The following is a 12,732-nucleotide window of genomic DNA, read 5'->3' as shown; positions in this document are numbered from 1 at the left end:
ATGTCTTTGGACGGTGGGAGGAAGCCGGAGTACCCGGAGAGAACCCACGCAAACACAGGGAGAACATGCAAACTCCACACAGAAAGACCCCGGCCTGATGGTGGAATTGAACTCAGGACCTTCTTGCTGTGAGGCAACAGTGCTAACCACTGTGCCACCGTGCTGCCCATGGAACTTATACTTAAAGGCTCAAAATGCTAAATAATATACGTACATTAATAATCCTAAATAAACAGGAATTTAGAAATGCAAAAGCTAAAAACCCTTATCTGAGGAGTATGAGAGGTAAGGTCATGTCCTACTACAAGGCAACCCCAAGGCAAATCCAGAACAAGCTGGAGAGAAGTCTCTGTGTGGTTGTGAAAACCTCGGTATCTCCCCCCCCCCCCCCAAAGAAAAGATGGAGCAGTTTATCTTAAAGGTAAATAATTGCAGCTTCTACATCTTCTTAATTTTTAAATCTATGACTTGCAAATGCAGTATTTTTTCTTTTCACAGATGGTCAAATCTGTTGTTGTTGTTCTAGCTACATGCCCTGATGGCTAAAATAAGCGAGTGTCAATTCAATATTTTGCCTCTCTGTGTCTCAAGCTGTCAGTTTGAAAAAGCTTTCACTGTGCTATTAGTGAACTGCCTCCGCAAGTGGATCTCACTAAGAGGTTTCACCATCTGTTACTGTAGTTCAGTTTAGCAACTTTATTTCGTTTCAGCAAAACCAGCCCACACAGGGCATTTTCCTTTCACACAAGATTTCCCAGCTATTTTTCCTACCAGGAATCATTCTGTCACCAGGAGGACAAACTAAGTCTTCTTTTTAAAATATATTGTTGTTTAAAACTGGTACTCAGTAGTAATAAGCTTGTAGGGAAGAAGCATTCTGAAGGAAAAAAAAATCTTTAATGCGAATTATTTGCCTTAAAGCTCTGTTTCATCCTTAAACTTTCTATAGAGATGCATCTACCAGTTGTGTACAGCGTGATAAACCTTGCAAACAACAGTTTCAACACACCATAGCATCTTTACTTGTGTGTACTGAGATACTTTTGAAATATACTACTCATTATTACCACCTCAGCAGTGAGAAGATGAGGGACTGTCTGCCACTGTACTATTCTTGTAGAATATAAAGTCAAAATTTGTAAGATACTTTATTTCTAAGCTGAAATGGGAGCATTAAGACTTGAATCAATGATGCCAGATGGTGATGTATTACCTTTCAATACACAGGTCTGCAGAGCATAGCTTGTGATGTTTGATTTGAGATTGATTTCATTTTACCCATTGCAAAACTAAATTTTTTATATCCAGAAACACTGGCAGCGAGGAGAAGTAGACATACCCCTTTGTTACATAAATATTTAAAAAATGCAGTATTTCATTCATGCATCATTGCCATCTGCTATATTATTGTAGAGTCTTTACCTTACAATATAAAGTGCATTGAGCCGAGTGTTGTTGTGATTTGGTGCTATATAAATAAAAATGAATTTAATTGAAAAGTCTAAGGTTCGTCTTGCACCTGCTTTGTTTTTTCCATCTTGCTGGTTTTTGCATAAAACCAAATCCCATTAAAACTAAAAAGCCTTCTTATCATCTGCATAATACTTGTGAATAAATACTTATTATATTAGGTAATAGTAAAAGAAATAAATCAGGGTAACTCTTAGTTGGTTCAAGCTAAAGGACAGTTACCACTTACCAATGACCCGAGCTAAAATAATTGGACCCTTTTAAAGCATTTGGTTTGTTTTCCAAATTGGTAAATGGACTGGTTCTTATATAGCACTTTTCTACTCTTCTGAGCACTCAAAGCGCTTCACACAACTTGTGCATTCACCCATTCACACTAGCACATTTTTCTAGGTGCTTTCTAAGTAACATTCACACACACATACTCTGATGGATGCATCGGAGAGCAATTTGGGGTTAGTATCTTGCCCAAGGATATTTGGCATGCAGACTAGGGGAAGCCAGGAATCGAACCACCAACCTTCCAATCAGTAGATGACCTGCTCTACCGCCTGAGCTACAGCCACCCCACGTTCTCATCCATGTAGCAAAAGCCAGATTTAGAAATTGTTACAATTACTCAAAGAGCAAATAAAGCAATCTTTGGCCATCTTTCCTGTGACCTTACTCATTGTTGACTTGGATTCACCACTGAGGTGATGGAATTGATGTATCTTTATTTTTTCTGGGGATGAATAGGTTACAAGTGTAGTTTTTGTTATTGAGCAGGTTAGACTGCTTTCATCTGGAGGCTCTTACTGGCCATTCTTTTGTAAAAAGGCTGATTAAAATTCATTCTGACACCTTCTAGATCACAACAGCATTTTAACTAATGCTATTTTAAAATACACATTTCATTCTGTGTTATTCCAAGCAACTATTAGATAGACCATGTGTGTTTGTGTGCCAGATGGTGTGTAGGTTTATGCAATGCTTGTGAGGTGCCTTAGACATAGCCCTGTGTATTAGACAGTATCCAGAACCAACAGTAAACACAATTTGTATGTTTTAAATTGCAATGTTTATTAAAAAATAAATAAGTAAATATAAAAAAATAACTCAGTTTAACCACTTTTGTCTCAGAGTACATGATTCTTATTACCAAGTTAGGCCTGATTTATACTTCTGCTGGGAATCTTCGTAGAGTCTATACCTCATAACCGTGGTATAGGCTGATGGCTGCCACTTGTCATTGCCGACATTCATTCTCTCCTTGGTGCATTACAGTATGTGTTAATTACCTTCTGTTTGTGTCCCAGTGTTTTATATGCAGTGCTGGTTGATAGGAACAAATAAAATGATGGAACTTTTTTTCCCACTCCTCTTTTTTAAGGGCAAACATATATGACCCTTAACTTTTTCCGCTTCTTTGTACTTTCCCCTATATTGAGATGACGGTTGTTACTCTCTCACTGCTAAAATCAATTATTTTTTTTGCTCCAGTGTTTTAATAGCCAACATCAAAGTCCATTTTGAATTAAGTTCAAATAGCCTTTAACATTAAGAATTTTTGAAGTCATTGCTGAAGTAAGGTTGGTGCAATTAAATTAAATTAAACGTTCCTATTCTCCTTATGCTGAATTTCTGTATATAAGAAATTTGGTTGGTGCACAAATGCTGGAACAGATCGCTTTCATCTTAGGGGATTTCATGCTGAGTTGTGCTTTGTTTACGTCTACTGTCCCTGTCTGTTGTTTCTTCACACTTCTGACACACAGCAATGAAAGAGGCTCAGTCTGGCTAATGATCAGAATGCACCATAATGCATGCAACAAAAGAGACAGAACTACAGCTATGTATCACTGTAGAGAGAGGGAAATGATGTTGGTAGATCCATAGTAAAATGTGAAACAAGAGGCAAATCTGAGACAGGTGCACAGAAGAAGGAGGAAAGTACTATAAAATAATTTATTTCGTTCATTTCCAGTGCAAGGTTGCATATGTTTTGCTCTCAAAACAATCTCTGATGATGGCCTTCACTGTAATTGTGTCTCTTTATTCTATTCAGTTTGATGTTTACAGCATTGATTAAATGGGCTCTTAGTGCTACACATGAAACACATACAGCCTCTGTGTTATATATGCATTACACATGCTTGTCTATTGATACAATGTCATTACATTACATTATGCTGTCATTGCATACACATAGAGTGACTAGATTAACCCATTATAAGTTTGCCATTATGAGAGTATTTAAATACTATAATGCGGTTGACTATGTTCATGTTTAATCTACACTGTAGTTCAGAAGCACAGATTTTATGATTTTAAAATCATATTCAGCTTCATTCTTGTGCTTCGGGCTCTGTGATTTTCGGAGCCCTTTTTCAGTGATACAGCAATGTCTACTTCTTCTGTTCAGTAGTATATGTCCTGCTCAGTTTGAATAATCACAATTTTTCATATATGTACAGATATCAAAACATCTCAATGAGATAAGGAAAAATAAGGCTTGGCAATTGTTTCTTTCCATGAACCAAAAGGTTCTCTTTTCACCATTATTTTTCATACTTTAATCATCATTTTACAACATCGCAATGCCTGCCATAACAAAATCATATACACTGAATCATGTGTATGTTTGATGTTAAATACATGCTTGTAGAGTTGTGCACAGAAGTCTACATACATGTCCAGAATATCATTGGTAATTTGGGATTTTTTTTTTTTAAACTGTTCTCTTTCCAGACTGGAATGATTGTACAGCATACATTTTTGATGAGTTTAAAAACTAAAAACTGGGTTCACAGGATTTTCTCTAATCCACACAGGATAAGAATTATACTGTATGTACAGGCTCAAATATATACATACACTCAAATCTTTTAATAAGTGTTGATGAAGGTCCTACAGTGTCTTTTAGCTTGACAATTCTGAGGCCTATTAATTTCTCATTAGTGATCCTGATGGACTACATCGTGTAGTTACCTTTTGGCAGCATAAAAATGATGAATTAAGTGTTTTTGGATTGACCAGTACCCAACAATAAGAAAATCCAAGGAACTCAGTGAAGTGAGTGAGTGAACTCAGTGCTTGTCAGAATAAGGAAATTGTGTGATTGAGTTGATGGAGTGTGGAGAACAGTAATAGGGCTGCTTAAGAAAGTTATTAATCTCCATTCTTCTGTTTGTTTGAACTAATAGTGATCCACTAGCACATATCAAACCCTCACATTACACTTCCCTTCCCTGCCTACAGGCAGAGGTTGAGAAGGGGAGACGTTGCTCTTAGGGCCATACACTACAGACCAGTCAGATGCAGGACTATTCCGACAGTCAGTACTAAGAACAGAAGCATTAGAAACAACACAGAGTCCTCATCTTCATCAAAAAAAATACACAGAGAATGTGGTCCTCACCCAAAAAAAAAACAAAAACAACTTTCTCTAAACAACAGTTATGTCTTTACAGCAACATCTGAATAGCTGACTACGGCCTTCAGCAAATAATCGCTGTGTTCATCAAAAATTCAGTAGTGGAGGTTTTGACATATACAGTGATTTATGGGTTACAGGTCCAACAGCACCTGGACAGTCTAAGGTGTTAGACAATTTTTGAATTGAGACCTCAAATCCCTTTACTGGGCCATAATGGAGAGTTTTTTGACAGACTGCTTCACCATTTGGTACAGAAACTGTTCCATAGTGTAACCATAGTGCTCTTGAGAGTACATTGCGCATGTCTTAACACATCAAAAGGTGTAAGCTGCCTTGCCTACAAGAGCTCTTTTAACCCTGGAAGGTTTAATGCTCATGCTATTGATATATTTAATGTATGTCAACTACTAATTTAGGTCCATAGGAACACCAAGAATAATTTACTGTGAGAAACACATATTATAGTATAATATTAATAACAATAACAGAATAACAACAGAAAAAAATATAAACTTTAAATAATTCAAAACAATAGTCTGTTCTCCCTGAGGCCCTCTGACAGAAGATGGTATCCCCAAATTGCACATAAGCAGACTAAGAAACAGCTCTTTATTATTATTATCTTACAAGCTATGATACCATCCATCCATCCATTCGCTTCCGCTTATCCTTTTCAGGGTCGTTGGGGGTGCTGGAGCCTATCCCAGCTGTCATAGGGCAAGAGGCGGGGTACACCCTTGACAGGTCGCCAGTCTAACACACAGAGACAGACAACCTTTCGCGCTCACATTCCACACCTATGGGCAATTTGGATTAATCAATTAACCTATCTGAAGGAAACTGTTTCCAGGGCCTACTCCGTGGATCGGCTTCCTCCGAGGCGTGGACGTCTATCAGCAGAGAATGTACCTTCACCTATCAGCAGAGAATGTCCCTTAGTCTGTAACACAGTCAAATATATTCTCAAGTAACATTCAAGCATGCCATTCAGCGTGTTAGTACGAGCAGCTCGGGAGCAGCTTGGGAGAACAAGAAAACAGAGACTGCTTTAGATTGTCTTCCCAAAGTGACTCAACTTTATTCACAAGTACAACAGTTTATATAGAGGGTAAAATTCATGAGACAGCAGATTATCAGTTTAAACCAGTACAGACCAAGATAAGGCAGCGTCTTCCTGCCCTTGGGTGAAGAAGCATCCTTTGTGTAGTTTATTAGTTCAGCTACAATTGTGATTATCTCAGCGACATATTTTCAAGGCACAAAACGAAGAGTTCTTTCATTAGTGAAATCTGAAACAAACCATTTGGCCTTCAACAGGCGTCTAAAAGATTAAGAAACTAATGTAGCTGAGGGAGTGATCTCTGTGGTATTTCAACCTTGTACCAGCCTGTGATTCTCACACATCAATTCTTGGGTCAAAGAGAAAAATAACTAAAACAAAAGGGGCCTTATTGAATGACAGAGTTTTCCTGCATAATGTCACTATAAAACAATATCCAGTAAATGCTACCATGGTACTAAAATACCTAACAGTTCCACTCTTTTTTTATTATTATTTTTAAAAAAATAATAACTCAAATAGAAAGGAAAAATCACAAATGTAATAACATAATATAAAAAGCAAATCATAAAATGTAATAGTTCACAACCTAATGTTCAATATACACATCAGGAACATCATTGGTAACATCTGGCACATCCTCAGGATCAATTTGTGCTAATTGCAAATACATTGAAGTAGCTGTACTGGTAGCTATACGGGTTATCATTGAGCGTACACAGGGTATCACACAACAGGCAATAATCATCAAAAACAAAATAATACATGCTACAACTGTTACAAAGGCTACAATGAGTTCCTTCCATTTTCCAAACGTGTCCTGCATCCACTTGTCTAGCCACTGACCGTGACCTGTATTGGCTCTTAGTTCTATCTGCAATGCTTCAAGTTTATTCATAGCTTGTGTAAATGAACCGTCAGGGGCGGTATTATTGGGAATAAAAGTACAACAAACATCTTCAAACATAGCACAAACACCTCCTTTCTCAGCTAACAGCATATCTAAGGCCATTCTATTTTGCATGGTCATTAAGGAGGCAGCAGACATCTGATCTCCTAGGGCTTTAAGGGCCGTATTGGTCAAATTAGTAAGTCTTTGCTGATTGTAATAAACATAATTGATCCAGCCTACATTTTTGTTTACCTGTATCCACGGTAGTATTGAGACAAACCCTGCTGATATTTCTCCTTGTGCCTTTAATTCATTTGGTATCCCGCGTGGAACTCCTATAGCATCTATGTAAACGTTATGTGAATAAGCGGAGCGTTCCGTCCGTCTGCTGGATACAGGCAGATCCGAGGTTTGTTGTATCAGTAGTTCTTGAGCTAAAGTTACTAGACCGCAGGTACCGGTCCAATTAACAGGTAAGGCTAATCTAAGAGTATTATTGCACATCCAATAAGCATGTGGGATTGGTCTGGTCAGGCGCGAAGCTGTAAAGCCTTTTAATATGCCTCCCCAGTACGAGTCGTTTAGTGTGTTGGGCGAATGCAGGATTGTTGAGTTATCTGAATGCGTACTTATATATGCATATATATAAGAAAACATATGTTTATATTGTGTCCTGTCAACACTTGCTGCTAGCCATGTTTCGTTACAGCGTGCTCCTGGAGAGTCAGAAAAGAACGTATAGTTTTGTGTGTCATAATTTATGTTTTCAAGTTTTGGTCGGTGTATGCATGTCATCAAAATATTTGGGTGATGGCGCACCTGTGTTGGGGGCGAAAGAGGTTCAGTGCGGTCTTCGGGGCGCTTCATTTGGTTGCAGGGGTGGGTAGAATCATTAATCATGCTAACATCCTTACTAGAGACTTGTCCTGTGTATATGAATAAACAATCTAAAGGACTTAGTTCTACTCGCAGCGCTTCAATCAGGGTTACCGTTAAGGGCCCCTTTTTATCATTTTTGAATAGCATCTTTGTTAAGGGAAAACCTGAAATTGGATATCCCACTATGACCTGTTCTGGATTACCCTTTGAACAGACATAACAGTTACTGTTTCCTAAGTCACGAGCGGCTGTTCTGGCATTGTCATACCAGGCGTTAGTTCCTGTTCTAGGGGGTGCATAAGATGGTTTATTGGTGGTGTCTGTGTTGCTTTCTACTGATTTTAGAGAACGTGACGAGTGTACTAGGTGGGTGTCTTGCCAAGTGGAGCATGAGGTATTGTCAGCAAAATGTGGCTTGCAGAAACGTGAACAGGGTTGCACTTTACAATACGAAATAGTAAATAAAAATCCTAAGATTAATGCAGTAGATATGATTAATAACCTAAATATATAAAAAAGACAGTTCTTTAGTCGTCTCCTGGCCTGGTCCCAGGTTCGAGAGACACCGTATAAGCGTCGTGTGATGACAATGGGCATTTCATTTTCTCCATTATCAGGATGAAACGAGTCTATCTTTATCAGGTTAGACATTGTGTGGTACTCTAGGCTTTCTGTTCCTGCTGGATGTTCGAGTACCTTGTTGTTGTTCAGGTGGGGGATCAAAGGGCTTTCTGAGTCTTGGCTCTTTCCGACGTTGTGTGTTAATCAGTGATTGTGTGTGTGTAGGTGGATTGGATCCGGGCGCTGGCTCGCCTGAGTCGTCATCTATAGGTGTATTGAATCCGGGCGCTGGCTCGCCGGAGACGTCATCTACTTGATCCGACGCCTTAGGTGGTTTGGTGGGGCTGGTCTTAACCCTGCTGGCATGAATCCACTGAGGTTGTCCGTCTGTTAGGATGCTGGTTCTCGTCACTGCAAGTACAGTCTGGGGGCTGGAACACGCGGCCTCCCCGAGTGCCCTTGGTTTTAGCGACTTTACCAATACCGCATCTCCTGGTTTCCACGGATGGGTTGGATCTATGGAAGGGAGAGGCTGAGAGAGACAAACTTTCTGATAGTTATTATTCAGTGTTTCTACCAGGTTATGAACATAGTCAGACAATGCAGTGTCTATGTCCCCTTCCAATAGCGGTGCCCCTCTGGAGGCTGACCATGGTGTTGGAAACGGTCTTCCCATGATTATTTCAAATGGAGATAATTTGGTTGCTGCGGATGGAGTCATTCTAATCTCGCAGAGGATTTGAGGAAGTAGTTTGATCCAGGTCATTCCTGTTTCTATCATTGCTTTAGTCAGGCGATTTTTTATGGTCCTATTCATTCTTTCTACAACTCCTGAACTCTGAGGATGGTATGGCACATGATATTTCCAGTCTATTGCTAGAGTTTTAGCACACTTTTGAATTACTTCTGATGTGAATGAAGGTCCTCTATCACTGTTAATTTGGTGAGGTATTCCGAATCTGGGTATTATTTCATTGCACAACTTTTGACAGACTACTTCTGCAGTTTCTTTTGATGTTGGATAAGCTTCTACCCATTTACTAAATTGGTCCACTATTACCAGTAAGTACTTGATGCTTCCTTGTGCTGGCATGTGTGTAAAATCAATTTGTAATGTATGAAATGGGAAATCTGGTTGTGGTAAATGCTGATGTTTTGCTTTTGGTTTACCTACATTAGTTCGTGCACATGTTAGACAGGTTGCTAATATGCGTTTTACTGCGTGTGATGTTTTCTCAATTACAAATCTTGATTTTATTGCTCCTATTACCCCTCTTTGTCCGACATGACTCACACCGTGAAAATGGCGGACAAGGATTGGCAGTAGTGAAGATGGGAGGGCAATCAAACCCTCAAGGTTTTTGTATAAGCCGTCTCTGTTATCTAAGGTACAATCATTACTTTCCCAGTAAGTGTAATCTAAGGCAGAGGCTTGCTCTTGTATGAATTTTAGGTCAACATTTGTTTCTAAATAGTCTGGGAGCGTGACAAGTGGCAGCTGTAAAGGCAAAGATAATACTTCCCTTCTGGGTGGTTGCTGTGAGGCAGCAGCTGCTTTCGCGGTTACGTCTGCAAGAGCATTTCCCACTGCTTCGTCTGTGTCAGCCGTGCTGTGCCCCTTCGTTTTAACAACTGCAATTGCCGATGGCAGCTGTATAGCCTGCAAAAGTCTTTGAACAAGGTCAGAATTAGCGATCGATTTTCCATCAGCAGATCTAAATCCTCTTTGTCTCCACAATGTGCCAAAGTCATGCACCACACCGAATGCATAACGGCTATCAGTGTAAATTGTTACCCGCTTATCCACATGTAACTCACAGGCGCGTATTAAAGCCATGAGTTCTGCTTTTTGTGCTGAGTGAAATGGTAATGAGTGAGCCTCTAGTATGATGTCAGGCAATGTCACCACCGAATAGCCACAAAGAAATAAGTTGTCATTTGGTTTTGAACAGGACCCGTCCACATAAACAATGACTGAGTCTGGGATTGGTGTCTGCTCTAAGTCTGGGCGTGGTGCTGTGGATTCCTGTATACGTGTCATACAATCATGATCGTCAGGGTCGTCTGAACCGTCCTGTCGGTCAGAGGAACACAGCATACGAATGAGTAAGTGTGCTGGCGAATTGGGTGTGCTGCTTGCTTTTATAGTGAGATTTGCTGTTGAAGTTAGTGTAGCTTCATAACCTGAGCGACGTTGTGCGGTCATGTGTTGTGTAGTTATGTTTGCTAGAATGGTCGTGACCTGGTGATTGGTGTGTAGAATAGTGTCATGTGAGAGTGTGAGCTTCTCGCAGTCCCTTATCATGATAGAGCAAGCTGCTACTGCTCTCAGGCAGGCCGGCATCCCCTGAACTACTGCTGGCAGCACCTTTGAGTAGAAGGCTACTGGACGGTAGCCACAGCCATGCTCTTGGGCCAATACACCTGCACAGGTTGTGCCGTTCTCTGTGACGTACAGGTGGAACGGTAAGTGGTAGTCAGGCAGACCCAAACAAGGGGCGGAGGTCAGCGCTCCCTGTAATGCATTGAAAGAGGCAGTCATTTCTGTGGACCACAGTATTCGAGGAGGCTTGTCTTTTTTGCAGCATTCACGCAGAATGTGGTCATGAAAAGAACAGTCTGGTATCCACTGTCTGCAATAGTTCACCATGCCTAGGAAAGACAGCATTTCTTTCTGTGTAGTGGGCTTAGGGACAGAGGTCACAGCTTTGACCCTGTCTGTAGTCATGGAACGTTGTCCGTGAGACAGTGTAAATCCCAAATATTGAACAGAAGTCTGACAGTACTGCATTTTCTTTGCTGATGCTTTGTGGCCAGTCTGTTGGAGGTGCTGGAGTAGCATGTGTGTGGCAGTTTGACATAGTTTTTCACTTTCAGCACAGAGGAGGAGATCATCTACATACTGGATCAGAGTACAGCCCTCTGGAGGAGTGAAGCCGTCTAGGGTAGCACGTACCACCATTGAGAAAGCCGCAGGGCTGTCTACCATGCCTTGGGGTAAGCGAGTCCATGTGTACTGCTTATCTCTATGTGTAAAAGCAAATATCGGCTGTGTGTCCTCATGCACAGGTACTGAGAAAAAGGCGGAGCACAAATCCACCACAGTAAAATGTGTAGCTGTTGCTGGAATAGATGTCAGTATGCTGGGAACATCTGGGACAATAGGTGGCAGAGGCATAATGACTGCATTAACTTGCCTTAAGTCTTGTGTGAAACGCCATACGCCAGGTTTGTTAGGCTTTGGCACAGGATTGACAGGAGTGTTATATGGAGATACTGTGGGCTTTATTACTCCAGCTGTCAATAAATCTCCTATGATGATGTCTAAGGCTGCGGCTTTTTCAGCGGAAATGGGATATTGCTTGACATATACCGGCTTGTTGTTTTTCAGCTGAGCATGATAAGGTGTACAGTCAATAAATCCTACATCATTCTCACCTCTTGACCATAATGTCATGTTTTGATATTCAGCTGGCAATGTGACAGCAGAGATAGTACAGTGTATGGGGTAGGTTAGATCTATGTGTTGACATGGTGCAGTGATGTCATAGCCTATGTCTGAGTTATGTGACAAAACCACTGTTTGGCCTTCACTGGTGTGAGCAGTTATCATGTTGTTGAACAGTGTGAGAGAAACAAATATGTGGCTTCCAGGCATGGGGCTACCTGGTAACGGTGTTTGCACATGTTTTTGACACAGAGTGTGACGTGGGATACCAGTCAGATGGATATTGAGTTCATTCTCCGCTGAGGCGTCCAGCTGACACAGAGGATGTTCCTTCTCCATGGTGTCGGTGCATAGGGCAGAGAAAACATAGCTGTTATCAGTATCTGCAAACATTTCACCCTTTGTGTTAAATGAAATACACAAGTTCATTTTTGCCATTAAATCTCTGCCTAATAGATTCACAGGCGAGTTTGGAATAATTATGAATGGATGATATGTAATTTCATCTGGTTTTGGGCCCCAGCGTGTTTTTAGAGAATGAGTTTTGGGGCATTGCACTAGAGTTCCGTTTATTCCCATGGTGTTGATGCACACAGAGGAAACAGGCCCACTATAGAATTTTCCAGACAGTGAACTTTTAGTGGCTCCACTGTCAACTAAAAAGGAATAAGTCTTTTCACCTATCTCTATATCTAACATGGGCAAGCTTTCTGTGTTACGGGACAATTGCAAATGCAGCATCGTGTGTAGTGCTTCACACTGTCCCTCATCATCACCTGGGCCTCCCTATTGTCGGTCCAGTCTTTCGTTATCATATGGGTGGGGATTAAAATGTGGATTATAAGGTTGCTGCCTAAGTGCAAAGGGGCCATTATTTTGATGTGATTCCTGTCTGCGTTGCCAGTTACCTTGTCTGTAAGAGCTCTGCTTACGCCTAGTGGCAGGAGCTGGTCCTGTGTTTTGTGGTTGAGATCTACCTGCTGCTGATTTGCATTCCCTCCTCC

The 12,732-nt window shown here is 40.7% G+C and overlaps 1 long non-coding RNA gene across 1 annotated transcript; it reads right to left on the bottom strand.

Annotated features, from left to right (window-relative positions):
- Positions 1 to 5,935: 5,935 nt before the first annotated feature.
- On the bottom strand, positions 5,936 to 12,086 carry LOC146559365 (uncharacterized). The gene is made up of 2 exons (XR_014888322.1): positions 11,947 to 12,086; positions 5,936 to 9,950 (listed from the first exon to the last, which is right to left on the bottom strand). It is a non-coding gene; the product is annotated as an uncharacterized LOC146559365 (long non-coding RNA).
- Positions 12,087 to 12,732: the final 646 nt, after the last annotated feature.

This window comes from Mchenga conophoros, linkage group LG14, assembly GCF_057382185.1.
Source record: "Mchenga conophoros isolate Kocher_MC1m ecotype Shallow Benthic linkage group LG14, M_conophoros_male_GT1.1, whole genome shotgun sequence".
NCBI classification, from domain to species: Eukaryota; Metazoa; Chordata; class Actinopteri; order Cichliformes; family Cichlidae; genus Mchenga; species Mchenga conophoros.
This window is presented reverse-complemented; position numbering and strand designations above follow the sequence as displayed.